Here is a 12,777-nt window from a genome sequence, read left to right on the forward strand (position 1 = left end):
GTCGGGCCTCATCCCCGGTCATGGCCACGGGCGTGGGCCTTGACCTGAAGAGGTTGGGACTTTTAGAGCATAGAGCTGTAAATTTATATTGTCTAAAAAAAACTGTAAATTTATACATTATTATTTTATTTTCTTAGAGAAATAGAGGGTACAGATGAGACTAAATCTGAGAAAAATCAATTCTTTGTTTGATTTTTACATTGAAAGTATTCAAATGATAAGCCATTTTAGTGTTCGTCCTTTTGATTGGTACATCCATCGAAAATTATGTGTGGAAATTTTGAGAACAAAATATGTCATTGTTTCATGTGTTAGTATGAATTAGGCGAAGAAATTTGTTTAGGTGACACACTGCTAAGACGCTGGGCTGATTTCAATAGGGAAAAGTATATTACAGACTCAAAAGTGCAACCTGACAAGCTAGCAACAAAAAATTGCAATCAAAGAAGAAAAAAAGTGCAACCTGATGCTGGGCATCAGGATTATTACTACAACACAGACACGGCATTTGAAGGAAGAAAGCACCGGAACAGGCACACTTCCGCCGCCATCATGACCACATATCTCTGCCCTCCTCTAGACCGACGGGTTCATCAGCTCTTGGTCGGCGACGAGGCTGGCGAGAGCATGAGGAGCGAGGCACACCTCCAGTTCCATGCCCCCTGCCCCTCCGCCGTCCTCGAAAACCGTGATCAACCCGTCCAGCTTGTTCCCCGGGCCGGTCCGGACGCCCAGCGGCCTGCCCCAGCCAAAATCATTGCCATACACATCAAACCGCGGCGAGCCGCTCACTACCACAATGGCAGGATCCCCACCTAAGTCAGGCGCGTATCTTAAGCTGGGGTTTTTAGACCAAGCCACGAGCTCCTCTGTCACCGTCGCCTCGTCGACCGAAGCCACAGCACGGTTCAGTAGCCAGGCCGTCCAGCCCAGCCGGCCGTCCCCGGACCTCGCCGACTGGCTGCCTAGCAGCCGCTCCTGAAATCGCGTTGCCCACGTAACCCTGTGAAATGCCCTTCACCCGTGTCCTGCATCCCACGGGGAGGACGAGCCTCGTCTCCCGGTCCGGCGCCAGCCCCCGGGCTCGACACACCGCTCGCCATAGGTGCGCCAGCAGGGCCTGCAACGAGGAGGTGGTGGCCGTGGCCGTGCCGGCCATCTCGGCATTCGCTTTAGCCTTGAGCTTCTTTATGCTCTCCGGGGAGAAATGGATCGAGCATTCCTGCACCGGCGGGCAATCGAACCTCCTCGCCATGTCCTGCACCTTGGCAAAGGGCAGAGGGATCGCCACGGGACAGCCGTCGTGGAACCACCTCCCGAATGGAGGCAATGGCGCCGCTGTGAATATGTTGCCGTCACCGCTTCGGCTCATCTCCGACCATGTGTTGAAGAGGTCCCACAGTGTCGTGCCGTCCGCGGCCGCGTGGCTGAGCGACATGGCGACGAAGACGCCGTCGGCGAGCTCAGTGACCTGCACGGCCAGGAGCGGCCGGCTGGGGTCGACGGCCGCGTCCGTGCTTAGCATCCCGTTGAGAGGGAAGAAAGAGGAGACAACGCGCGGGATGACCCGGAGCGGGCCGGAGATGTCGGATACGTTGACCCCGGGCGCCACGGCGTGGATGAACTCGGCGCCTTCGTCCCCGCAGCGGAGGGAGATCGTCAGACCCTGCGGAGCACCGGCACTGGCCGCCGGCGCAACGGCGAAGCGGCCGGCAAGGGGGTAGAAGCGGCCCAAGGCGCGTGCGAAGGACGACGCGAGGTGTTGGACGGCGCTGGCCGGAGGCTTGGGCAGGAGGACTCCTTCCTGGCTGTAGCCCACGGTGATCCGCCACAGGTCCCATGGCGTCAGGTGGATGGTCTGAGGCTCCGGCGACTCTGAGCTCTTTTGATACTCCGGCTTGACCATGCGCCTGGAGATGATCTGGACACCGCCGCATTCCATTAATTTTGATCGCCGAAGCAGTAGCAACTATGGAGAATGTGAGTTTGAGGAGAGCACGATCGTGTGTGTTCCGAGAGTTTTGATCGTGTATATATTAAGGGAGCCCATGTTTTTTTTGCGACTGGAAAGAGAGCTTTATTAATTAAAAAATAGTTGTACAGTCACCTGCCAGATAGCACCTAAGAGCATCCACTCTTGACAGATTAGCAAGGCTCCTTAGTCTCATTTACCAGATGACTTACTCCCGACCTATCTGTCTCTGAACTGTCCAAAACCTTTACCAGGGATACACAATCAGTCTGAATAACAAGAGGCAGTGTTGACTGTAAGAGCGCCGTAGTAACGCCTTCCCGAGCGGCCACACACTCCGCTTCGTAGGCACTCGAGCAGTGTGGTATAAACCAACACGCCGACATGATGTATTCTCCTCTACTGTTTCTCGCCACCATAGCCGCTGCCGCCGTGTGTGATTCCGCATCAAAGGAGCCGTCTACGGATACTGCAATCCAGCCCTCAGGGGGTGGCGGCCATGGGGCTAGCTCCTGAATACTCTTTCCGCGTTGTGGCCGAGCTCCCGACCCCTCCTGTCCTATGACTTCTTTTCCTTTCAGCATTTCATAGCCTTCACTGAGTTTTATCTAATTTAGCCCACGCGTGTGACACGCAGGCACACCTCGTGGATAAGCACGACAACAGAGATCTGGATTTTTTGTCCAAAAGGACCCCCTGGCCAACAGAATTGCCAAAAAGGACCACTCGTCGAAAATATGGACAAAAAGGACCCCCTAACTAGTGGCGGCAGGCGCGGCAGGCAACACGTGGCACCTGTCGCCGCGCCAGGAGGCGGCGGGCCCTGCCACCACGGCAGGAGGCGGCCGCGCGGGTCACAACGGGTATCGCACAGTGGCGTGGCTGGAACGGAACGGGCCAGGAGTGGCGGGCCCGGCCGCCACAGGGTGAGGCGGCGAGCGCTGCCACTGCCGCTCCCTGGCCGACAGCCCCTGCTGCGTGCGGGCCGAGGCGTGGGCCAGGCCGCCACCGGAGGAGGCGGCATCTTTCTAACTTTGCACGCGCGACACCTTTCCTGTTGCAGACGGCGCTGATTCCCGTGCAGTGCTGATTCCCACGCGCGCGGACGACAATGAATTTGACGGGCGGGAATCACTCCGGCTTTCTTCAGCGGATGCGACGGCACTGCGGGAATCACTCACTCGTTGCGGGAATCCGATGCTGCGGGAAGCTGTTGTGCCGACACTACAGGGATCCTAAAATTTCCCGCTTAATTTTCTCGCCATCATTTACCGTCTGAGCTTATAAAAGGAGACACCGATGCTCTCGTCCAGCAATCCTCGAAATCGCCACTGCGCAAAGTGTGTAACACATTTTTTTCAGTGGGTATGAGTGTGCCTTGCTCAGATCAAAGCATTAGGCCGAGGAAAATGAAGAATGCAAGTTTGCCTCCAGGGGTGAATTAAACGGTAGAACTGGAATACAGCTTAAAAACTACATGAAGGCATCATCGTCATCCTCCGTCGATGCAGAACTCTTGCCCTTCGAGGATGCAGAACTCTTACCCTTGGACGATGCAGAAATCTTGCCCTTCGAGGATGCAGGACTCTTGCCCTTAGACGATGCAGAACTCTTGCCCTTAGACGATGCAGAACTCTTGCCCTTTGATGATGCAGAACCCGGAAGCGGCGGCATGAAGATATCATCTTTGTCCTCGCTCTCCTCAGTTCATAAAAATGGATGCTTTTCTGCAGTCCTTCTGAAAGTTTCACTCTTCGGCTCCACTACCTCCTTCCACCTTGCATTCAACCTAAGAAGTTCTTTACGTACCTCCTCATAGGTCCTTTCAGGCCACCCAGACCTACGTAATTGGTGAGCCAAGTCATTCATTATGGTGTCACTACCGGTGAGTTCGTCCCATGGAACTATCCTATTGTCCATCCTGAAATCGGTAGCTAGCCTTAGAAGAGTGCTGCTCATCCCAGGGTGAAAACTACGATCAAAAGGATAATGGGACATCTCGACTACACTACACTCGAATGCTTATCCACCTCCGTCTGAAGGGGGTTTTATAGGTAGAGAGGAGAAAATGGCGGGAAAGAACGACTGCAGTATGGCGGGAAAGGGTTGGCGGGAACATATGGCGGGAAGGGGTTGGCGGGAACATATGGAGGGAAAGCGTTGGCGGGAAAATATTGAGGGGAAAGGGTTGCCTGAAAATAATTTTTTTAATGTCTAAGATGGACAATGGTTGCACAGTATTCATCAGCCAAAAATAATAAAAAAATCATTTCGGCCTAACATAAGCCGAAGAGTGGAGCGGGATAGTATGGCGGGAGATATAGGCGGGAAAAATTGTTCCTGACTGGTGCATTTTTATTTCCACATACATAGATGTTCAAATCAAAAAGTCTGATACTGACATATGTAGATACAATTGGTCGCGCACGTGGATAGATGAATCACCCTACTTTACGACGACCACCTGGCCTTTCCTTACGACCGGAAGGCGACAAGCGATTAGGTGGCCGAGTTACACGAAGACCGCGGCCGTACTCCAATTCGGCTTCATGTGTCTGCGAGTCCTGCGTAGGTGGTGGACTCGCGAATCCTTGTTGCGAACCTGAAGCGTAATTGTAGGCGTATGGTTGTGACTCCGCGGGGATAAAAGATGGGCCTAATGCTGGACTGCCACCCCTGGAGGCAAACTTGCATTCTTCATTTTTCTCGGCCTAATGCTTTGATCCAAGCAAGGCGAACTCATACCGACTGAAAAAATGTGTTACACACTTTGCGCAGTGGCGATTTCGAGGATGGCTGGACGAGAGCATCGGTGTCTCCTTTTATAAGCTCAGACGGTAAATGATGGCAAGAAAATTAAGCGGGAAATTTTAGGATCCCTGTAGTGTCGGCACAACAGCTTCCCGCAGCATCGGATTCCCGCAACGAGTGAGTGATTCCCGCAGTGCCGTCGCATCCGCTGAAGAAAGCCGGAGTGATTCCCGCCCGTCAAATTCATTGTCGTCCGCGCGCGTGGGAATCAGCACTGCACGGAAATCAGTGCCGTCTGCAACAGGAAAGGTGTCGCGCGTGCAAAGTTAGAAAGATGCCGCCTCCTCCGGTGGCGGCCTGGCCCACGCCTCGGCCCGCGCGTAGCAGGGGCTGTCGGCCAGGGAGCGGCAGTGGCAGCGCTCGCCGCCTCACCCTGTGGCGGTCGGGCCCGCCACTCCTGGCCCGTTCCGTCCCAGCCACGCCACTGTGCGATACCCGTTGTGACCCGCGCGGCCGCCTCCTGCCGTGGCGGCATGGCCCGCCGCCTCCTGGCGCGGCGGCAGGTGCCACGTGTCGCCTGCCGCGCCTGCCGCCACTAGTTAGGGGGTCCTTTTTGTCCATATTTTCGACGAGTGGTCCTTTTTGGCAATTCTGTTGGCCGGGGGTCCTTTAACAAAAAATCGAATATACAAAGCATGTGAAGAAAATAAGAAATTACTCCACCACTGAATCAGCAAACCTTGCCTACTGCCGGGTGTTTGCCGAGTGCTTTGTATCAGGAGATTGGCATTAAAACCAGTTCGTTGAATGGGAGGTAGAAAAACTCGGCAAAAGAAACTCAGCGAATATGTGAAACTCGACAAAACCTGACCTTTGCCGAGTACGAGTAACAAACAACTCGGCAAAGACTTGACCAAGTGACCCGACACATATCACGGTCCAGTGATGGTGGAGCTAGCTCCCTTTCCCGAGTGCCCCCTAATGAAAAGCCGGCGAATATTTACGAATTCCTTTCTAAACATACGGGAGGAAAATCGGGAGTTGCCAGCAGGCGCCATGTGGCTTTGTTTCCAGAGTCTGACACATCATGCACACGGCAAAACCTATTTTTCCTATTCTTTTCCCTTTCTCCCACACAATTATTTTCTATCTTTGTCGAGCGGCCGATGTCTACAGTTCAACAAAGATCCTTTCCTTCTTTTCTCCCTATATATATTGTTTCCTTCTTCGTTTATTTATTGGTTTTTTATTTTCTTATTTATTTCCTATATTTTCTGAATGTGCTTTTTAAATTTGTTTATTTCTTCTGCAACGTGAGTGAGTACATTTTCTCACTGTCCCGAATCTACTAACATAACATATGCCCCATCTGTGGCGTGGAATGTGAGGACAACCTCAACGCGTGACGGAGTGGCCTCTCCCTGACATCAGACCCTCTGCAATCAGTGGTGACGGAGTGGCCTCTCCCTGACATCAGATCCATCGCAACACCGGCCCGGAGTGGTTGTTTGGAGTTCTTGAACTCTTAGGAGAGGTTATGAGAATGGTGTTCTTGATGACACTCTTGCACACTTGGCATGTTTGCAACCAGATTACGCTAGAGAAGGAGGCTCCACCAACTGAAGCTAGCCGACGCTTCCTCCTGGATTACATCTTCCTGACCGAACTAGGTTCAAGACCTAGCCATACCCCCTCTCGGTGCCATATCCTGACATCGTGATAGCTCCCGTGAATTTTCGGCTTTCTATAAATTTCCTTGGAATTAACCGGCATCATCCCGCATGTCGGCAGCTTTTTTTTAGGGAAGCATGTCGGCTGCGCGCGCGTGTGTGTGTGGGGGGGGGGGAGGGGGGGGACTCCCCCCCCCCCCACCCACACACACACACGCACCCATGATGATGGGGCCTCCATTCCTATTGCCGCACAAGGCCTAGACATGGTCCAAGGGCAACTTTCAACCCATTTTGTGCCACTATTCAGGTGGTCATAGTTCAGATCTCAAATCTCTGGCATTAAAACCCTAGAAATGCAATAGATGTTCCAACTATAACAAACGGGCCCTGAAAAGGCTAGTGCATGCCATGTGCCATGCCATGGCCATCGTTGACTCTCCAGGAAGGCTCTTGCGAAACGTTGTAATTTTTTTACCAAACCCTCCACGGGCCATATGATGTCATTGTGTCAGGTCCGGTAAATTTTTGGCCTCGTATAAATTTATGTGTATTTAAACGGTATCATCCCGCATGTCAACGACCAAACAATCTTGTGGTGTCCTGGATATGGGGTGCTAATCATGTCGGCTCCCGAACATATGGGTCGGCCCGAGGACCCCCAAGTTAACCAACCAGTGGGCCACATTCGCGAGACCCAGGGGCGTTAAGATGAAATCTTCCAAAGACCACAGCTCCACCTCCTCTGACGTCAACAAAGATCCACCACCAGCTATGGACGCCTACAGCTATGCCAGGGACCAGAAGGGTAAAGGCCTGGCGAGGAAGTGGTGATCCCGCTCCTCCTCCATTTATATTGTCGTTTTTAGTCATTTAAGTAAAGAACTTGTCCGGCGATGAACTGTGGTGAACATAGGATGATGTAAAGTGGGTTAATGTGCATTTTGTTGTCTGTTTGATGCCAAATTTTCTGTCCGTTGTTTGATCACGTAGAGAAGTTTATCTCGTTGCATAGTATGGATATAGGGTGCCTGATATGTGGTACACATATGTTAAATAGATTATTTGAGGCGTGACCGATCACTGTCCGCGGACGCGCCCCACGGGCATTTGAGGGCTCGGATCTGCTGACAGCTGATATCAACAACGCGTAGTATATGCATAGGTATAAAAATGAACCCTGGTAAGTGCCACACGTGTGGCATGAACGCAAGGCAACTCCGACCATTTTTTGATGGCAAGTTTAGTGACGCGAGGACGACAACTTTAGTTGTCAAGTATGGCAACTTTGTTTTTGAATGGCAAGTTTTATTTTTTTGGAGGGTTTGTTTTTTCTTCAAGGGTTGCAAGTTTCAGTTTTTTTTTGGATATTTTTCGAATGGCAACTTTAGTTGTAAAAAAGTTAAGCCCAGAGTGCTTTGTGCCATATGTGTGATACTTATCATTTGGGTAAATATTTTTGCACCAAATAAAGCTATGGCGGCAGCTGTTGCCATACCTAGCCCATAGGGGTCCTCGGCCAGTAGTGTTCTAAAAGGTTTTGGTCTGTTTCTTTTTCCCCCTTTTTGTTATTTTCTTTATCGGTTTGCTTTTTCTTTTTTATCTTTAAAGATTTTTCTTTCAAAAAAATTCCCCATGTCCAAATTGAAGGATTTATTTGAGAAAATAGAATTTTTCAAAAAGTTCACAATTTTTTTAAATAAATGTTCTTTTTTCTAAACAAAATGGTTACAAATGTATAAATTTTGTTCATGTTTTCGAAATGTTCATATTTTTTAAATAATGTTTTTCACGTTTTATGGGAAAGACAATGAAAAATTCGACTAAAAACTGAAAAAAAAAGATAGAAATCAGTACTCCCTCCGTCCGGAATTACTTGTCATCAAAATGGATAAAAATGAATGTATCTAGAACTAAAATACATCTAGATACATCCATTTCAATGACAAGTATTTCCGGACGGAGGGAGTACTCATTTGAGTCCCTACCGACCATACCGAAGCGTTAATGGGTTAGAGCACCTCCAGCCGTTGAGCGCCCCTAGGAGGCATTTTTTTGTCGCCTGGGGGGCTGCCGGCGAATTTTTTTTCCTGGGAACGAGAAAATGTCCACTCGTTGCCCCCCCACGCACTTATCCACTCGTCCGCATGCCCTCGCCATGTCTCGCGGCCCTCCTGCTGCTCGCCGCCCTCGCCACGGCGCCGCTCGCCGCCGTCCAGCGTGCTCCCCCTCCCTCCCTGTCGGCGCGAGCTTGGAGACGACCCAGAGGTGGACTGCAGCGCGAGCTTGGAGGCGACCCAGAGGTGCAGCTGTGCGAGCTCGGCGGCAACTCCCGCCCCTCCCCCGGAAGCCGGCCTGCTCGCTGGTGCAGCCAGGCTCGCTCCTCCTTTCTGTCCAAACGGCCGACGGGGAGAGGACTCCGACGAGCGGCGACCGGCAAGTCCCCACTCCACGGCCGCGCCCGCGCCGCTCCGCCCGGCCACGCCCACGCCGTCCCGTCCGCTCCCTTGCCAGCAGGCGTCCGCGCGCTCCACGACCGGGTGTCCTCCCTGGCTACGGCCACGAGCTTGCCCGGCCTCGGAGTTGCGCGACCAGTGGTGAGCACGCGACGAGGGAAGCACGCGGGCACGCATGGGGCGAGCGGCCGGAGCGGGCAGGATACGCCGACACGAGGCAACTGCGGGCCACAGCCGGCGAGCGAGTTGCGGGGCGCGGCATGTGCGGGCCGCATCGAGCGCGGTATAGAGGAGCGGCGCGGGGGCGGGCGCGACGGCCGGAGACGAGGCCATGGTGCGGGGAGGCGGCGGATGCCAGCGAAGACAGCAGTGCGGGGTTGGGGGCGGTGGCGGCGCTGAGAGGACGCGGGCAGGCGCAGGCGGAGGCGCGACGGCTTGGGCGGCCGGGTCGCGGCCTCGTCGGCACGAGAGAGAGAGGCATGGGAGAGGAGAGAGGGTGAGGGCATGTGGGTAGGGCCCAGATGAAAAGAGAGGAGAGAGGGAGGTGGGAGGCTGAGGGTGGGCCAGTTGCATGCAAAAGCTAGCGCCGGTGTTCTCAGCTCGCCCCCAACGCGCTGGGTTCCGGTTGAGAGCGCCGGCTCTAACTTTTGTCAAATCCGGCTAAAAACGAGGCCTTGGGTGCATAGCTGGGACTTTTTTTAGATCCGGCACAAAGAAAGCGGTCCTGAAGGGCTGTTGGGGGCCGGGTGGAGATGCTCTTAGCCTAGTCAAGCGATTCCCTATGTTTCCCGACGCTTTGGTGCACTGAGGGTCTTTGGTGTTTCCGCCCGGCAGATCCTATTTCGCGCTTATGCACCCGCGAGCAAACGGGCGCCTGAAGGGCGCGGCTACTTGGGCTCGGCCCATTTTGCTTCCCAACCTTTTCTGTTAAAAGGCAAAAAAAGAGCACTAGGAGATGGATTTGAACCTGCGAACTCCCCATTAAAGGTTGCCTGTTCTAACCACCCTGCCAACAAGAGCGGTTGTGCTAAAATTCTAGCCTATACGTTATTTATTCGTTCCATTTTCATTTTTTCATTTTTCTTTTATCTTTTATCTTTTTTGTTTTGTCTTCTTTTTCCTTGCCTGACAATTATCCGCAAATACGTGAACATTTTTTCAAACCGAATTTGATGAACTATTTTCAAATCGATGAACTTTTTTGAATTTCATTGAACTTTTTTCAAATTGGCTGAGCTTTTTTTCAATTTCCATGAACTTTTTTTAAATTGATGAACTTTTTCAAAATAGACGAACTTTTTCTAGAATCAATGAACTTTTTTTAAAATTCAATAAAATTTTTTCAAATTTGATGAACTTCTTTTCAAAATCGATAAACGTTTTCCAAAAATCGATGAACCTCTTTTAAAGAGATGAACTTTTTTTTCAAATGGGTGAAGCTTTTTCTTTAAATCTGTAAACCATTTTTCAAATAAGAAAATAAGGGGAAAAAACTGCGCTGCTAGCAAGTGGCCGATCCAGCGAAGCGAGCAAGGAGCGACTGGAGCAGGAAGGACCGAAATCACTAATTAAGGAGTACTCGTTGCAAAGAACACTCCACCTTCCCAGGTCACGACAAGTGGCGCACATGCAGCGCGCCACTTGTCGCAACCTTGTAGTTTTCCCTTTTTTCGTAGATCCGTTTATTCAAAACGTTTTATCTCTTAAACCGTGCGTCCAAATCTCAAACCGTTTTCACAATTCGATTCCTCGCATCGAGATCTTCAAAACTAGATCCTATGTTGATAGGTTTTGACGAACTTTTTTTCATGAAAAAAAGATAAAAAAACGGACGAAAAAACCAAACCGGGAGCACGTTTTTTCCCCTTCTGAAAGAGGCACGCCCATGCCTTTCGCGAAATCACAACCGGCCTCTCGGGGAAGCAAAACCGTGACTCTCGTGGAAGGAAAAAAAATAGAAAACGCGTTTTTTCCTTTCCGAAAGAGGCACGCCCGTGACTCTCACGAAAGCACAACCGTGCCTCTGGCGAAAGCAAAATCGTGACTTTCGCGAAAGAAAAAAAAACAGAAAACGCGTATTTTTTCCCTTTCCGAGAGGCACAGCCGTGACTCTCGCGAAAGCACAACCGTGCCTCTCGCGGAAGCAAAACCGTGACTCTCGCGAAAGAAAAAAAAAACAGACAACGCGTTTTGTTTTTCCCTTTCCGAGAGGCACGGCCGTGACTCTCGCGAAAGCACAACCGTGCCTCTCGCGGAAGCAAAACCATGACTCTCAAGAAAGAAAGAAATGTAAACCGCGGTTTTTTTTTGTTTCCAAAAGGCACGGCCGTGACTCTCGCTAAAGCACAACCGTGCCTCTCACGGAAGAAAAACCGTGACTTTTCGCAAAAGAAAAAAAAAGGAAAACGCGTTTTTTCGCGTAATTTTTTTTTCAAAAAAATGTTTTTGGTCGAAAAGTTAAGGAAGACCGGGGGAAAACCAAAACGTCAAAAAAACCGAAAAAAATGTTTAAAAAGCCAAAAATGCGTGCGAAAATAAAATAAAATCTGGAGGGAGCGTTCAGAACGCGACACGTGGCGAATGGCTAAGAGCGCGCCAAGTGGCGCTGATCGTTGCGAGGCTCCCGAAGGAGCGCTCGTTAACTAGTTGCTCCCAGGAAGGACCGTTTTGTTTTCCTGAGCGAGCGTGCGCTCGTGGGCCGGCCCATGCCAGTGACGCTGCGGGCGCCAGCTCGTTATCGGGCGCCTGCAACGCTGACTAGGAGCTCTTACGCCCGGTTGTCCCGAGTGGAATTCCCCATCGGGGGTAGGCCCACGATGACATCATGCCCTACTAAGAGGTCCATGCAGGCCCAAGCCCATGAATGCAAAACACCAGATAAACACGAGCTGTAGAATTTCATAGGAGAACTTTTTCAGTCGGTTTGCCCATCAGTCGACCAATCCCAAAGCAATACTTTTCTTTCTCTCTCGCCCTGTAAAAAGCCTACGGCCGTTTCTGCCATGGCGTCGCCAGCGATGCTGCCGTCGTTACCAGACGACTTGATCTCCGAAATACTCTCATGGGTGCTGGTCAAGTCCGCGTGCAGATTCTGCTGCGTGTCCAGGGGGTGGCACGCCCTCATCTCCGGGCCGGCGTTCGTCGCCACGCACAGGTCCCGCACCGACCCGCAGCTTCTCCTCCTCGCCACCAGCTACCACCACAAGGAACACGGCCGCAGAAGCTACGACCTACAATTGCTGGACGTGGATGGTGAGGTCGTGCGAGTGAACAAGAGCGTAGGCGCCTTTTGGACCATCTGCTACGGTCGTGACGACGCCCTAGTCTGTGTCACCTTCGGTTTCTGCAAGCCCCGGGACTTTCTTGTGGCCAATGTGATCAATCCGGCGACCGGAAGTGTGCTCGTGAAAACCACGGAGTTGGATGATGGAGCATCCTACGACGTCTACATGGGGGACTTCACCGTTGGTTGTGCGGCCCCGTCTGGCGCGTACAAGGTGGTACGCCTCATGGGCAACGATCCTCATCGGCCTTGGAAGGTTCTCACCTTGGGAGATGGTGCCAAGTGGAGGCAGGTGGGGTTTCCCGCAGCCACGCAGTCTACCAGATATGACCGGGGACCTGTGGTCACAATCGCCGGTGTCATGCATTTTCTTTACACATCGGAAACATCGTGCGAGGATTATATATTCCGCCTTGATCTCGAGAGTGAGAAATGGGTGGCGACGCTCAAAGGCCCAACAAGTGACGAGTTACAAATGGATGTGTTGATAAAATATCTTCTCCGGTTCAATAATGACACCCTCTGCTTGGTTCAGTGGGAGAAACGCTTGACCAACAATGTGTGCTCGAACATATGGCTCCTAACTGATCACGCTAAAGGCACCTGGGTAAAGGCGTACACGGTATCGACAGATTCAATCACCGG

General features: G+C 51.8%; 1 pseudogene; it reads right to left on the reverse strand.

Annotated features, from left to right (window-relative positions):
* Positions 1-576: 576 nt before the first annotated feature.
* On the reverse strand, positions 577-1,942 carry LOC123050599 (uncharacterized acetyltransferase At3g50280-like; annotated as a pseudogene).
* Between the last annotated feature and the right edge of the window lie 10,835 nt (positions 1,943-12,777).

Source organism: Triticum aestivum, chromosome 2D (assembly GCF_018294505.1).
Source record: "Triticum aestivum cultivar Chinese Spring chromosome 2D, IWGSC CS RefSeq v2.1, whole genome shotgun sequence".
Lineage (NCBI taxonomy): Eukaryota > Viridiplantae > Streptophyta > Magnoliopsida > Poales > Poaceae > Triticum > Triticum aestivum.